The sequence below is a fragment of the Asparagus officinalis genome, unplaced genomic scaffold (genome assembly GCF_001876935.1).
Source record: "Asparagus officinalis unplaced genomic scaffold, Aspof.V1 AsparagusV1_Un212, whole genome shotgun sequence".
NCBI lineage: Eukaryota > Viridiplantae > Streptophyta > Magnoliopsida > Asparagales > Asparagaceae > Asparagus > Asparagus officinalis.
This window is the reverse complement of record NW_017972478.1, coordinates 57,229-69,413: the sequence shown is the minus strand read 5'-3', so window position 1 is coordinate 69,413 and position 12,185 is coordinate 57,229. Positions and strand designations below refer to the sequence as shown.

General features: G+C 33.2%; 1 long non-coding RNA gene across 3 annotated transcripts in view; it reads left to right on the top strand.

Moving 5' to 3' along the window:
• Positions 1 to 4,841, top strand: part of LOC109827433 — a 13,227-nt gene extending 8,386 nt beyond the window's left edge. The window contains exons 3-4 of one of the 3 annotated variants that reach the window (XR_002243432.1): positions 3,771 to 3,807; positions 3,905 to 4,841. This is a non-coding gene — a long non-coding RNA (uncharacterized LOC109827433). Of the gene's footprint in view, positions 1 to 3,770; positions 3,832 to 3,904 lie in introns of all 3 variants that reach the window. The other 2 variants (XR_002243430.1, XR_002243431.1) reach the window with 2 other exon arrangements.
• Positions 4,842 to 12,185: the final 7,344 nt, after the last annotated feature.

The following is a 12,185-nucleotide window of genomic DNA, read 5'->3' as shown; positions in this document are numbered from 1 at the left end:
TCGCCAGATTGTTCGCAGGGAAAATTGCTTTCATTGAATTCATTGTTATCTCAAGTAATTGCTTTTTGGTTACAAAAGATCCGGTCTTTTTTAGATCCGGTTACAACGAAATCAAAGAAAAAGAAAAAGATTACAACTTTCCTTTCGAACGAATCACGAGCTCCTGTTTTGCGGTCGCTCGCTTTGTGGGTTCTTCATTTGCGCCGGGGTTTATCCGTGGACCACCGCGCGATCTATATCCGGTCGGATCTACGCAGTACGACGGGTATTATTTCACGAAGGAAATAATAGTCGGGGGGATTGGTTCACCAAGGAAACAATCGCCCAAATCTCAGGATCAAAGACCAAGCTTTGATCCGGAGTACGCCTGCGTAGATCTGAGATCCGGTCCTCTCGAACTCTTGCTTTATTTGGCGTTGACGATCGCCGAGCATCAGATCTAGATGAGCAAGTCCTCAAAGTCCTAAAGCTTCAATCTTTTTTAGATCTGAGTCTTGAATCCAGCAGAGCTTCGCCTCCAAAAATTCCAACATTTGAACAAATGAACCACATCTCCTATTTATAGCCTCTCTTCACTGTGCCCGGGCACAGATCTGGCCGGCCACCTATGGGTGGCTCGGCCACCGAGCCACCTAAAGGTGGCTCGGTTTTGGTTGAGTCCCTTAGGTGTTGTGGTTTTGTGCCATTTTGTCCGGTCTCGTGGTTGATTCAGACTCTGATTTGTTGATTTGATTTGGCAGTAGATCCGATTCCTGATTTGGCAGTAAATCCACTTCTGAGTTCGAGTCCGAAACTGATCTTGATTCGATCGTGATTCGTCCGAGTCTGCCCTTGGTTGGATGACTCGTTGACTCTTCGAACCCTTGGCTTGATTCCGCACGCGAGTGGATGTATTCCGTTGCTTGCGTGCGATTCGTTAACCTCGTCGCCTCGTTAATCCGCTTCGTTGCGTGTCACTTGGCTTCAGCGTTGTGGACTGACGCTCGTGTTTGGATATGTCGTCCGATGGTTCGTCGGTTTGTGCCGAGCTGTGCTAAGGGACCTATAAGCAATTTTATACGCCTACAGTCTGTAATCATGCTTGAATCAAAGGTTCATGTCTTCTTTATTTCCCAACTTTGTGCGTGTAAATTGGATTTTAAACACCTTACCGTTCATCTTTGCCATGAAAACGTATGGAATTTGGATTTTGTTGATCACACTCGTTGGTTTGGTACGTCAATCACAACCCATTTAGCAGACAAGTCTAAATGAAAAACCAAGTAGCTGTACTTAGTGTTAGGACTCATGTTTATGAGCCTACTTTCTAATCTAGTTTTGATAATTAACAAACAATTTATAATTGTGTTTTCCAGTATTTTTGTTTGCTCAATTATATCTGGGTTGAAAGGATTTGTGCCGTAGTGACGATATTTCGAATGAAGCCGACGCAATTCAAGTCCAAGATTCAAGATCAAGCTTCATGCTTAAGAGCTCAATTCTTATACACGTTATTTCTCGTTTTATCGTAATATAAGTGTTTTTTTTAGAAAATATCGAGTCTTTGGATTATTGACTTAACTATAATGTTTTATATCTTTTACAAAGTCCATTAATTCATTCAAAAGAATTTCCAAACGTGTTTGAAATCGTTCTGTCAAAATCAAGTGTTTAAACGAACTCGTATTCTTGAGATTTTCACTAACGGGAAATGATATTTCAAAAATTCTTCTTTAACATGTTTATATTCATGTATATAAATATTTTCCCAAGTTTCATATTTTTGGAATTTATTTGTTATTTTTAAACACACTTTGAAAATCAAGTTTACTGTGCATATATTGACTGTGCATGTTTTTCAGTCGACTGATAAATTGCTCTGCAATCATCAGTTTTGTTTCTGCTCAGTCGACTGATCTTTATCAGTCGACCGAAGTAGCCTATCAGTCGATCGATGATGATCATCAGTCTGGAGCTGCCAACAGTCATCTCATTAGTCGATCGATACTCACTATCAGTCGACCGATAACCTTGAAACAACTATATTATGTTCTTTCTCTTTGAGAGGCTATAAGTACCTCTCACCTCTCAATTGTTTTTAAAACCAGGTTTTAACTAAGTTTTCAAGAGTTTGTTTTCTCAGTTTTAAAGAGGTTTTCAAGTTTGTTTATGTGAAGATAGTTTCACAAGAGAAAGAATTCAATTTCAAGTTGAGGTTTTCATCCTCAACATCTTCATCTCTTGTTTGGAGAAGTTTTCTAAACTCTTCATCTAACTTTTTATTATTTTATTTCTCATATATTTATGCTAGATTGATTTGAGTTTAATTTATTTTTTTTATTGTTTCACACAACCATTGAGCTTAAGTATTTCACATATAGTATTATTGGGTTGTGGGTGTGATCATTGAGTGAGCTTTCATTTTCGTTCTCATTTGTATCAGAGAACAAAACCATTTATTTGAGCTTATAGTTGAGAACACGTTGTAATACATAAGGACATTTAGAAGAGTGATTGAGAGAAGAGCGAGGTCAATTCCAAGAGAAGTGACTTGGTTGTAAAAACCTAGGGAGAGGTAGTAATTTCAAGCTCTTGAAGAAGGTGACACGGGTGGGCTAACACTTAGAGAAGTGTATTGTGTGATTGTCAACGTGTGAGTTGTAAAAGTTTTCGGTGAAATTTAAAAACCGAATTGTGTAGCTTTTTGTGTTGATAGTGGAGAATCTCCTTGAGGGTGAGGAGTGGAGACATAGGTCGAGGGTTGACCGAATTTCGTGATCATATTGCTTGTTTGTGTTTAGCATTGATGCACTTTTCTTGTGTATATTTTCATATCGTTTTTTGTCTTATAGTTTATATCAGCTATTGTTTATTATATATCCTTGTGTACTATGTAGCACGGACACGGATCCGACACGGCCATTCGACACACCGACACGAGGCAAATCCTAAAAAATACATAGGATACGTGTGTTCGACACGTGTGTCGGACACGGACACGACACGACTTCATGTTATGCGTGTCCGTGCTTCATAGCTTGCATATATCACTTGTGTATATCATATTGCTAGGATATTATTAATAAGTTTTAATTTGGCATCTAAATCGGATTAGATTAGCAAATACCCTATTCACCCTTCTCTAGAGTACTTTCACTTAGTGATTAGAATTTAGTTGAAATGAATTTTGGCCTCTATGAAATTATTTGCCAGTGGGCGAAAACGAATAAAAATAGCCAAAAAATCATGTGTTATAGCTCATGAAATCATAAGCATTGACCTCCATAAATTTATTTGCTAGTGGGTTGAAAAAATAAAAAAAAAGTCAAAAATAAAAAAATGGCCAAACTGAGTTATACCTTATGAAATCGTGAATATTAGCATTCACGAACTTTTTTGCTAACGAGTCAATGACTAAAAATGATAAAAAATATTGAGTTCTAGCTCATGAAATCATGAATATTTGCCTCCTTGAAATTATTTGTCAGTGGGCCGAAACAACTGAAAGTGGCCAAAAATTATGGGTTATACCTTATGAAATTGTGAACTTTAGTATTCACTAAATTAATTGCCAATTGGTCAAAATGATTAAAAATGGTTGAAAATTATGAATTATAGTTGATGAAATCATGAAGTTTGGTTTCCATGAAATTATTTGCCAGTATATCAAAATGACTAAAATTAGCCAAAAATTGTGTTATAGCTTTTTAAATTATAAATATTGGCTTCCGTGAAAGTATTTGCAAGTGGGTTGATAACTACTTTACCTTCTGCATATTATGCTTTGGCAGTGGGAAATTTTCATGAAGTACAACCATTCATGCCAAGGTTTTAAGTTCCCTGCACCTACATGTTAAGTAAAAGCTATTAAAATTAATTTTCTATTTATTTGCTCTATCACCTTATATTTGCAATATGTCTGTAGTGACTAATGGAACGATGTAGAAATCTAGATCGGATTTCGGAGATGGACATTGCTGCACAGGTTGGAGAGTGATGTGCCCAAATCGAATGATTGCTAAACTAAGGTAAAGTCGTGGGCATATGCTTATACGGCTTGTATAAGGTACACGTTTTTCAATTTTCTTAGCCCGTTTCATTATAGTTATAATATTCTTCTACAGCTTCATACTTTCTTCAACTCCATTTTCATATTCTTGTTAATTGTTTTGAGACCTCCTCAAGGTTTGATTAGGAACTAGTTTACGCCCATCATTATTTTCTGATTATACATCCCCTGTCAAATATGATACTATGATAGTATATTTGTATATGGTACTGCTTAATCAGTGCAGCTAGGTAATGGGAGGGAGGGGTGCTGATCATTTAAAGTAGGTAGCTGCGAGTCTTTTGAGTTATAATATGTGGTTGATCTGGTTAGGCTGCATTTTTTTTCTTCAACTGGTCCATGGCTGTCGAACCGAATGCGATTTAGTTTTAATTGTTCAAGTTGGCTGCTACTGTTGCAATAATAATTTCTGTTTTCACAAGCTTAATTTGTGTTCTTGCTATGTTAAGTTCATGTCCGAAAGGGCTTGAAATTGCAGTTGCGATGATGACACAAGGAGGAAAGGTTGTAGTTTTGTTAGTGGAAGCTACCTGGCAGTACAATTAATGCGGTTACCAAGACGGGTAATGTACATAACTAACTAAATTAAATGGCCATGTGCTGAACATGTTTTGTTAAGTTTTAAATATCAGCTAATTGAATTTCCAAGACGGTCAAATTTGACAGACACGATTCTATTTTGCATATTCTAGTTCTTTTTTTGACAGTAAATTTGTATTTGATGAGTAATTGATTCTGGGCGGCTAGGTAGAAGGAATGAGTGATAAATATGATGAGTAATTGACTTTGAGCATTTGAAGTAGGTAGTTTATAGTCTTTTGAGTTATATAACATATGGCAGATTTGGTTATGCTGCATTTGTCGTGACTTGACTTCTGTGACTGATCAATCGTTGTTGAACTGAATACAATTCAGTTTAATTGCTCAAATTGGCTGCAGCTGTTGCTTTTTTTTGACATGCTTTTTATTCTTGATATGCTTACTTTAGGTACAAGAAGGGCCTGAAATCACTAATGGGACATCGACACTATCAGAAAAGGCTGTAATGTTTATGTACCTGACAGGATTTCCTTTGATGCTAATGGTAGAAAGCAGGGAAGAGGTTGAATTAGTTGCCTATAGGTTGAAACCATAAAAATGGTCAAAATTTATGGGTTATAGCTCATGAAATTGCAGGTTCTAACTTATGAAATCGTGAATTTTTGCTTTTGAGAAATTATTTGCTTACAGATCAAAACCACTACAATTAGCAAGAAATCAATGATTATAGCTTATGAAATTATGAATTTTTTTCCTTAAGGAAATTATTTGCTTATAGGTTGAAGGCACTAAAAATGGTCAAACTTTATGGGTTATATAGCTCATTGAATTCTGAATATTAGTCTTCGTGAAATTATTTAGAAACGGATCGTAACCACTTAATGCTCGGAAATCATGGTTTATAGCTTATGGTATCACGAGTTTTTGCTTTTGGGGAATTATTTGCCTATAGATTGAAATCACTAAAAATGGCCAACAATTGTGAGTTATAGCTCATGTAATCGTGAATTTTTACCTCTTGAAAATTATTTGCCTACATGTGAAAATCATTAAAAATAGCTGAAAAATTATGTATTATAGCTCATGAAATTGTAAGTTATGGCTCTTGAAACCCTCGGAAATAGCCAAAAATTATGGGTTATAGCTCATGAAATAGTGGATTTTGGTTTTCGAAAAATTATTTTCAATGAGTCAAAATCACTACAATGGACAAAAATTGTTGGTTATAGCACATGAAATTACGAATTTCGCCTTCCGGGAAATTAGTTACCTATAGGTTGAAATGATAAAAATGGTCAAAATTTATGGGTTATAGCTCGTGAAATCGTGTGTTACATCTTATGAAATCATGAATTTTAGCATTTGAGAAATTATTTGCTTACAGATCAATACCACTAAAATTAGCAAAAACTTATCGGTTACAGTTCATGAAATCATGAATTTTGACCTTTAAAAGATTATTGGCCAATATATTTGAGAAATTATTTGCTTACAGATCAATACCACTAAAATTAACAAAAACTTATCGGCTATTGTTCATGAAATCATGAATTTTGACCTTTAAAAGATTATTGGCCAATATTAGAAATGACAAAAAATAGTGGTTATCGTAAATTTTCGCTTCAAGGAAATTAATTACTAACTGGTCGAAACCACTAAAAATAATAAAAAATTATGAGTTAGAACTTATGAAATTGTGAATTTTTTCCTTCAAGAAATTATTTGCATATAGGTTGAAACCACGTAAAATGGTAAAAAATTATGGGTTATAACTAACTAAAATGTGAATTTTGGTCTTAGTGAAATTATTTCTTAACTACTCATAACCGCTTAATGGCCAAAAATCATGGCTTATAGCTTATGTTGTTGTGATTTTTTGATTTTAGGAAATTGTTTGCCAACAGATCGAGACCACTAAAAATAGCCAAAAATCGTGGGTTATATAACTCATGAAATCGTTAATATTTGCCTCCTGAAAAATATTTGCAAACATGTGAAAACCATTAAAATAGCCAAAAAATCATGGATTATACTCATGAAATTATGAATTATAGCACATGAAATTATTTGCCATTTGGTGGAAACCACTAAAAATAGCTAAAAAACATATGTTATTGTTCATGAAATAATGAATTTTGGTTTTCGAGAGATTATTTGCCAACGGCTCAAAACCACAAAAATGGCCAAAAATTGTGGGTCATAGCTTATGAAATTCTGAATTTTGGCCTTCCAAGAAATTTGTTGCTTATTGGTTAAAGTTATGGAAAATGGTTAAAATTTGTGGGTTATAGCTCATGAAATCATGGGTTATAGCTCATGAAATCGTGAATTTTACCTTTTGAGAAATTATTTACTTACAGATCAAACCACTAAAATTGTCAAAAAATCATTACCTGTAACTTATGAAATCATTAATTTTAACCTTCAAAACATAATGCCAGAAATGGTCAAAAATGTGGTTATTAACTCATGAAAATTTGAATTTTGGCTTCAAGTAAAATAATTGCCAATGAGTCAAAACCACTAAAAATGATAAAAGGTTACAGCTCATGAAATCGTGAATTTTTTCCTCCACGAAATTATTTGCTTATAGGTTGAAATCATTAAAAATGGTTAAAAATTATGGGTTATAGCTCATTAAGTTTTGAATTTTGGTTTCTGTTAAATTATTTGTAAACAAGTCGTAAGCACTTAATGGCCTTATAGGTTATGATGTCGTGAGTTTTCACTTTCGAAAAAATGTTTGCCTATAGACAAAACCATTACAAATGGGCAAAAATCAAGGATTATAGATCATGCAATCGTAAATTTTTTACCTCCCCCTACATTTCGATAGCATTAAAAAAACAGCCAATTAATCTTGGATATAGCTCGTGAAATTGTAAATTAAAGCAGAAGTAATTATTTGCCAATGAGTTGGAACATCTAAAAATAGATAAAAACATTTCATAAAATTGTAAATTTTGGCTTCCGATAGAATATTTGTCAATGGGTCAAAACAACTAAAATGACAAAAAATCGTGGGTTATAGCTCATGAAATTATAAAGTTTGGCTTTTCAGGAAAAATCGTGAATTGTAGCTCATGAAATTGTGAATTATAGCTCATGGAGTTATTTGCCAACGGGTTGAAACCCTTAAAAATAGCCAAAAATCGTGGGTTATAGCTCGTGAAATCGTGAATTTTGGCTTCTGAGAGATTATTTGCCAACAAGTCAAAACCTCAAAAATGAGCAAAAACCGTGGGTTTTAGCTCATGAATTTGTGTCTTTGGTTTTTCAGGAAATTAGTTGCCAACAGCTTGAAATCATAAAAATGGCCAAAATTCATGGATTATATCTCATGAAATCAATTTGACCTTCAAAAAATTATATGCAAACGCTAGAAATGACCAAAAATAGTGGTTATAACTCATGAACTTGTGAATTGTGGCTTGAAGGAAATTAATTGCTATCGGATCGAAACTACTAAAAATAGTCAAAAATCGTGAGTTCTAGCTCATGAAATCGTGAATTTTTTCCTTTGGGAAATTATTTGCTTATATGGTGAAACCATTAAAAATGGTCAAAAATTATGGGTTATAGTTCATTGAGTTGTGAATTTTAGTTTCCGTGAAATTATTTAGAAACAGGTCGTAACCACTTAATGACCAGAAATCAAGGCTTATTGCTTATGATGTCATGAGTTTTAGATTTTGGGAAGTTGTTTGCCTATAGATTGAAACCACTAAAAATGATCAAAAATCGTGGGTTATAGCTCATGAAATTGTGAATTATTGCCCCTCGAAAATTATTTACCTACATGTGGAAACCATTAATAATAGTAAAAAATTATGGATTATAGCTCGTGAAATTATTAACTATAGCTCATGAAATTATTTGCTATTGGGTTGAAACTACTAAAAATAGCTAAAAATCATTGGTTATAGCTCACGAAATTATGAATTTTAGCTTCCGAGAGATAATTTGCTAACGTGTCAAAATGACTAAAAGTTGTGGGCTCATGAAATTGTGAATTATAGCTCAAGTAATTAGTTGCCAACAGGTTCAAACCCCTAAAAAATAGCAAAAAATCGAGGGTTATAGCTTATGAAATCGTGAATTTCAGCTTCAAGTAGAATATTTGCCAACTGGTCAAAATCACTAAAATGATAAAAAATCGTGGGTTAAAACACATGAATGTGAATTTTGGCCTTCCAAGAAATTAGTTTCCAACGGGTTAAAACTACTAAAAAAAGCTAAAAACATTATAGTTTGTTAAATTGTGAATTTTAGTTTTCGGAAATTATTTGAAAACATGTCCTAATCACTTAATGGTGAGAAATCGTGGCTTATAGCTTATGCTAACGTGAGCTTTTCCTTTCGGGAAATTGTTTACCTACAAATCAAAACAACTTAAAATGGTCAAAAATCGTGGGTTATAACTCATGCATTCGTGAATTTTTGCCTCTCGAAAATTATTTACGTAGATGTGGAAACTATTAAAAATATCTAAAAATCGTTGATTGTAGCTCATGAAATTATGAATTATAACTCATGAATGTATTTGCTAACGGGTTGAAGCCATTAAAATTAGCCAAAAATTATAGATTATAGTTCATGAAATCGTGAATTTTAGCTTCCGAGAGATTATTTGCCAATAGATCGAAACTACAAAAATAACCAAAAATCGTGGGCAATTGGTCATGAAATTGTGAATTTTGACCTTCCGGGAAATTAGTTGCATATAGGTTGAAACTATAAAAATTGTCAAAATTTATGGTTTATTGCTCATGAAATCATGGGTTGCAATTTATGAAACCGTGAGTCTTAGCTTTCGAGAAATTATTTGCTTATTAATCAAAACCTCTAAATTGGGAAGAAATCGTTGGTTATCATCTTAGCTTTCGAGAAATTATTTGCTTATTAATCAAAACCTCTAAATTGGGAAGAAATCGTTGGTTATCGCTCATGAAATTGACAAAACCTCTAAATTGGGAAGAAATCGTTGGTTATCGCTCATGAAATTGAGAATTTTTTCCTTTAGAAAACTATTTGTCAACACAAGAAATAGCCAAAAACAGTGGTTATAAATCATGAAATCGTGAATTTTGGCTTCAAAGAAATTAATTGCCAATGGGTCGAAGCTACTAAAAATAGTAAATAATCGTGAGTTATAGCTCATGAAATTGTGAAATTTTTCTGCCAGGAAATTATTTGGTTATACGTTGAAATCACTAAAAATAGTCAAAAATTATGGGTTATAGCCCATTAAATTGTGAATTTTTATCTACTTAAAATTATTTAGAAACAAGTCATAACCACTTAACGGCCACAAAGCATGGCTTATAGCTTATGATGTCATGGGTTTTCACTTTCGAGAAATTGTTTGCTTACAGATCAAAACCACTAAAATGGCCAAAAAGTGCAGGTTATAACTCATGAAATCGTGAACTTTTGCCTTACGAAAAATATTTGCCTGTATGTGGAAACTAATCAAAATAGCATAAAAAAGTATGGATTAAAGCTCATGAAATTATGACTTATAGCTCATGTAATTATTTGCCAATGGGCTGAAACCACTAAAAATAGCTAAAAAAATTATGGGTTATAGCTTAAGAAATTGTGAATTTTAGCCTTCCGGGAAATTAGATGTGTATATGTTGAAGCTGTAAAAATGGTCAAAATTCACGAGTTATAACTCATGAAATTGTGAATTAAAGCTTATGAAATCATGAATTTTAGCTTTTGAGAAATTATTTACTTACAGATGGAAACCACTAAAATTAGCAAAAAATCGTTGGTTATAGCGCCTGAAATCATGAATTTTGGCCTTTTGAAAATTATTTGTTAATGCCGTAATTGGCTGAAAATAGTGGGTATAACTTATGAAATCATGAATTTTGGTTTCAAGGAAATTAGTTGCTAATGGGTCGAAACCACTAAAAAAAGGTCAAAAATCATGAGTTATAGCTCATGAAATCGTGAATTTTTACCTCTAGGAGATTAGTTGCCTATAGGCCAAAACCGCTAAAAATTGCCAAAATTATGGGTTATAGCTCATTAAATTGTGAATTTTGATCTCCGTAAAATTATTTAGAAACGAGTTGTTACCCCTTAATGGCTGGAAATAATGCCTTACAACTTATGATGTCGTGAGTTTTTTCTTTGGGGAAATGGTTTGCCCACGAATTGAAACCAGTAAAAACAGCAAAAAATCGTGTGTTATAGCTCATGAAATCGTGAAATTTTATCCCTAAAAAATTATTTTCTTACATGTGGAAACCGCTAAAAATAGCCGAAAGCCGTGGATTATAACTCATGAAATTGTGACTCAATTAATTATTTGCCAATGGGTTAAAACGGCCAAAGATAGCCAAAAATTGTGGGTTATGGATCATGAAATTGGGAATTTGGCTTCTAAGAGATTATTTACCAACAGTTCAAAACTACTGAAATAGCTCGAAATCATGGGTTATAGCCCATCAAATTGAAAGTTTTGGCCTTCCGAAAATTAGCTACGTATAATTTGAAGCCATAAAAAGGGTCAATAATAATGAGTTATAACTCTTGAAATTGTGCGTCACAGCTATGAAATCGTGAATTTTAGCTTTTGAGAAATTATTTGCTTACAGGTCAAAACCGCTAAAATTAGGAAAGAATCATTGATTATAGCTCATGAAATCACAAATTTTGACCCTCAGAAAATTATTTGCCAACACCAGAAATGGCTAAAAATAGTGGTTATAACTCATGAAATCGTGAATTTTGGCTTCAATGAAATTAATTATCAACGGGCCGAAACCACTAAAAATGCTATAAAAATTATGAGTTATAGCTCATGAAATCGTGGATGTTTTCCTCTAGGAAATTATTTGCTTATAGGTTGAAACCACTAAAAATGGTCAAAAATTATGGGATATGGCTCAATAAATTGTGAATTTTAGAATCCATGAAATTATTTAGAAATGGGTCATTACCAGTTAATGACCGAAAATTATGGCTTATAGCTTATGATGTCATGTGTTTTGGCTTTCAAGAAATTATTTGCCTGTAAATTCGAAATCACTAAAATTGGCAAAAAATCGTGGGATATAGTTAATAAAATCGTGAATTTTTGTCCTCCGAAAATTATTTGCCTGCATGTGGAAACTGCTAAAAAAATCCACAAAATCGTGGATTATGTGCTTGAAATTGTGACTTATTGCTCAAATAATTAGTTGCGAACGTGCTAAAACCCCCAAAAAAGCTGAAAATCATGGGTTATAGATCATGAAATTATGAATTTGTGCTTACGAAATATTATCTACAAACACGTCAAAACCAATAAAATAGCCAAAAAAATATTGGTTATAGCTCATGAAATTGTGAATTACGTCATTCCTACAAAATAACTTGCATATAGGTTGATACTATAAAAATAGCCAAAATTCATGTGTTATAGCTCAAGATATCATGGGTTACAACTTATGAAATCGTGAATTTTAGTTTTTGAGAAATTATTTGCTTACAGATCAAAACAACTAAAATTGGCTAAAAATTATTGGTTATAGCTCATGAAATCATGTGATTTTAGCCTTTAGAAAATTATTTACCAATGTTGGAAATGAACAAAAATTGT